This window comes from Hyperoodon ampullatus (assembly GCF_949752795.1).
Source record: "Hyperoodon ampullatus genome assembly, chromosome: 8".
NCBI classification, from domain to species: Eukaryota; Metazoa; Chordata; class Mammalia; order Artiodactyla; family Ziphiidae; genus Hyperoodon; species Hyperoodon ampullatus.
The window spans coordinates 35,311,412-35,316,443 of NC_136921.1; positions in this window are offsets into that span (position 1 = coordinate 35,311,412).

The window sequence follows — 5,032 nt, forward strand, 5'->3', positions numbered from 1 at the left end:
ACTCCCTTTTTGCTTTCTGTTTTCAGGCCTTTGAGCCACTGGGATCCCAAACATAATCCACGTTCCTTTTGCATTTGTGATTAATAGGGTTAATTTTTTTAATTTGTATTTTTATACATACCCCCCCAAACAACATGAGTGGGGGGTAGGAGGGATTTACTTTAAGAAGGAAAATATGGGTACATTGGAACCAAGGAAAATTGTTTTCAGAATATTTCTCCTGAATAAGTGCATTGGCCAAGGTGTATGAACATAATTACTGTACATGTCTTTCAAATTTCCTTGGAGGCTGGATGGGTTAAACCAGAAGTGCAATCAATAGGAATTAGAGAATGTTGTGTATTTATCTCTGTAAGTTTTTTTGGAAGGAAAGTTGGTTGCAACTAAACTTTTTCCAAAATGTGCTATGCATACTTTTAATGAAAGATGACATATATTTGCACAAAAATTCTCAGGCACAGCAAATTATTATGAACTGAATTAAAACCCAGGTGCTTTCTTTGAGATTGTGTTTTTTTAATATAAAATGAAATTAAAACATCTGCCTTTTTCTTCATATCCGCAGAATTAGAGAGTGAACTTTTTTCGATAGGAAAGTCAAACGCTTTTGCTTTTTCTCTGGGATTCCTTTTTTCTTTTTTTAACTATGTGAAATGGCAAAGTGAAACTCCGGGATTAGGTTTCAGCTTTCAGCAGTATGACGCAAGGCTGTGAATTGGGAAAAAACAGATCTGTTTTCTGAGCATTGCTGACCGAGGTCTGCTTCTCATCAGATGACATGGCTTTATCTCGGCTATGCAGTTGATAAAGAAATGCTGTTACATGAAATGCATTATGGAGAGAAGGTGAAGGATGGGGCTAGTTCTTTTTGAAAATGGGAGGTGTGTTACTTGATGTTTTCATTGCTTCATTAGCCAATGTTTTGCTCCTCTGTTCTGACTTAAACTGAAAGGTAATTTTCTGCAGAATTCTTGATGGGCATGTTACTCCTGTGGCTCCCATCCATACACCTGTTACAGGCCAGAGGAGGGTCCTTCTCTCCTCTTGAGCTGCCTCTCCTTCAGGAAGAGCTATGTGCTCAAAACACACATGCAAGAGTAAAATGTATGAGTTTTCCATGATTTTTAGAATCTTTTAATAAAACTTTTCTAAATAAACTTCTTAAAAACAAAAAGAGTGTCCTCTCCCCATTCTCTCCCCCTTGCTCAGTCATTCTGAAATCAGCAGACCATACACAGAGATGTTCAGAAAGGATTCCAGGTGGTTTGTAAGTGAACGCACATGTCCCTGAATGTGGACCAGAAGAATTCCTAATGTTTAAATTTCTAGAATATTCTAATTCATATTTTAAATGATATTTGAGTTTCTACTTCATAAAGTAACTCTGGGGTGCTTATTTTAGACAATTCTTTAAGCTTTTTATTTATTCTCTAAGAAAGTAACCTTCCTGTTACCAGTTTCCGAGAGACATGAGGAAGTAGGAAAATATAAGACCAGAGAGTAGTACAAAGTATTAAATTATCAGATTTTATGTATATTATATAAACAGCTATAAATTAAGCTAGATTTTGGAGTGTTCTGTATAATTAGTATACTTTTAAAATAACCGAGGCTAAAATGATCACTTTGGAGGCAGGGCAAGGGTGTATTCACAGCCAAATAAGCCTGTCTGATTAAAGAGAACCAGACTTTTGTTTTTGAAAATTAAATTGATGTTGCTGTTCCACCAGAAACACAATGATTGGAAACTGGTGCATGCTCGTCTCTAGAAATGAATCCTGTTTTGAAACTGGGTTTTGTTGTTTTTGAAATTTCCACCTAAAATCATTTTTGGTTGAGAATGAGAATCTCTATTATAATGAAATTGTGTATAAAATATAGTAAGAACTGGAGCCTTGTAGCAAGTTCCTTCTTAATTTATCTGTTATGTTTTAGCACTGTTCACATTTTAGTTTTTCTTTATCAACTGTGTATGTACTTTAATGCCAGTATAGGGAACTCTGATCTTTTTTTTTTTTTCCTTCTGAAGGGTCTCAGTGATTATACCTCAGGTATTTCTGAGTATCCTATTATCTACTAGGAGGGATACCTTCCCTGTGAACTCAGAATTAAAATTTCTCCTGAATTATGATGATCCCAAATCTTATGTAAATAGCCTTAGGCATGGGTCTTGGAAAAAAGTTAATGACTATTGTTAAAGTAGTTTTTTAAAAAATTTTGTACTATATATCCTTGATTTGACCTGAATGAACAGACTTTGGCAAAGGGAGGAAATAAGTTAAAGGCAGCTCACAACAAGAGCCTGTTCTCTATAAAAGGTGTATTTTATACAGTATTGAAAGCCTGTTATTTTTTCTGAACATTCTGGTACACAATTAGTACTTGTTGGTAATAACATTGACTTTTGACACCTGGAACTAGAACTCTTAGTGTTTAGTAGCCCACTCCTTTGATGTCGGATGCCTGCAAGCCTGTACTCCAAGTACAACACAGCAGCATCTACACTGAGTGGTTGCATAGCCAGCACAGCTACCTGGGAGTGGCATGGTGCCCTCTGGGGCTGTCAGGGAGATACTGTAGTTTGATATCTGGGGCTTGACTTTGTCAAAGAGCTCTTTGTGCACCTACCTTTGCTTTGTCAAATGTTAATCAGATAATAAACATGAGTATCTTCTTAAATTTTCATTTGTCTTTCTGTGGTTTTGTCCCAGTTCTTTTCACAGGTAATCCTGCATTAAGTCTTTCCTTTCCATTATGTTGTTTTTGGTACAGAAAGCAACTCTATTTGTCAAAACAACACAAAACAAACCAACAATAATCATGAGTAGTAAACATCTTATTCTATCTTCTTAGATTTAAAAAAATAGAATAACCATATTGTTTCCTCAGCAAAGTATCAACAACAAAAAAAATAAAATCTAAAGTCAATGCAGATCTTTAATTTAAAAAGACTCAGAAAGTATGAAGCAATTCATTACCTATAGTCCACAATTTACTATTGATACTCTTAGCTATTTCGAAACTGTTTCCAAGAAATTAAATTTGAGAATTGTTGGATTCTAACAGAAAAGTTATTTGATGTTCTCTTTTCTCTCTCACAATTTAATTGATGTATTTATTTTAAACTCATTTAATATCCATTTAGAAATACGGAGATTGGTTCAAGATAGCGGAATAGAAGGACATGCGCTCCCTCTTGCAAGAGCACCGGAATTGCAACTAACTGCTGAATGTTCATTGACAGGAAGACACTGGAACTCACCAAAAAAGACACCCCACGTCCAAAGACAAAGGAGAAGCTGCAATGAGACAGTAGTAAGTGCACAATCACAAATCAAATCCCATAACCGCTGGATGGGTGACTCACAAACTGGAGAATAATTATACCACAGAAGTCCACCCACTGGAGTGACAGGACTGGGGGAAACAGAGACTCCACTCTTGGAGGACACACACAAAGTAGTGTGTGCATGAGGACCCAGGGAGAAGGAGCAGTGACCCCATAGGAGACTGAACCAGACCTACCTGCTAGTGTTGGAGGGTCTCCTGCAGAGGTGGGGGGTGGCTGTGGCTCACCATGGGGTCAAGGACACTGGCAGCAGAAGTTCTGGGAAATACTCCTTGGCATGAGCCCTCCCGGAGTCCACCATTAGCCCCCCCAAAGAGCCTGTAGCCTCCAGTGCTGGGTTGCCTCAGGCCAAACAACCAACAGGGAAGGAACTCAGCCCCACCCATCAGCAGATAAATGGATTAAAGTTTTACTGAGCTCAGCCCACCAGAGCAACACCCAGCTCTAGCCACCACCAGTCCCTCCCATCAGGAAACTTGCGCAAGCCTCTTAGATAGCCTCATCCACCAGAGGCAGACAGCAGAAGCAAGAACTACAATCCTGCAGCCTGTGAAACAAAAACCACATTCACAGAAAGATGGACAAAATGAAAAGGCAGAGGACTATGTACCAGATGAAGGAACAAGATAAAACCCCAGAAAAACAATTAAATGAAGTGGAAAGAGGCAAGCTTCCAGGAAAAGAATTCAGAATATTGATAGTGAAGATGGTCCAGGACCTCAGAAAAAGAATGGAGGTAAAGATCAAGAAGATGCAAGAAATGTTTAGCAAAGACCTAGAAGAATTAAAGAACAAACAAACAGAGATGAACAATACAATAACTGAACTGAAAAATACACTAGAAGGAATCAATAGCAGAATAACTGAGGCAGAAGAATGGATAAGTGACCTGGAAGACAGAATGGTGGAATTCACTGCCACAGAACAGAATAAAGAATGAAAAGAAATGAAGACAGCCTAAGAGACCTCAGGGACAATATTAAACACACCGACATTCGCAATTAAACAAAATTGATAAACCTTTAGCCAGACTCATCATGAAAAAGAGGGAGAGGACTCAAATCAATAAAATTAGAAATGAAAAAGGAGAAGATACAATGGACACCACAGAAATACAAAGAGACTACTACAAGCAACTCTATGCCAGTAAAATGGACAACCTGAAAGAAACAGACAAATTCTTAGAAAGGTATAACCTTCCAAGACTGAACCAGGAAGAAATAGAAAATATGAACAGAACAATCACAAGTAATGAAATTTAAACTGTGATTAAAAATCGTCCAACAAACAAAAGTCCAGGACCAGATGGCTTCACAGGTGAATTCAAACAAACATTTAGAGAAGAGCTAACACCCATCCTTCTCAAACTCTTCCAAAAAATTGCAGAGGAAGGAACACTCCCAAACTCATTCCACGAGGCCGCCATCATCCTGATACCAAAACCAGACATAGATATCACAAAAAAAATTACAGACCAATATCACTGATGAATGTAGGTGCAAAAATCCTCAACAAAATACTAGCAAACAGAATCCAACAACACATTAATAGGATCATACACCATGATCAAGTGGGATTTATCCCAGGGATGCAAAGATTCTTCAATATATGCAAATCAATCAATGTGATACACCATATTAACAAATTGAAGAATAAAAACCATATGATCATCACAATAGATGC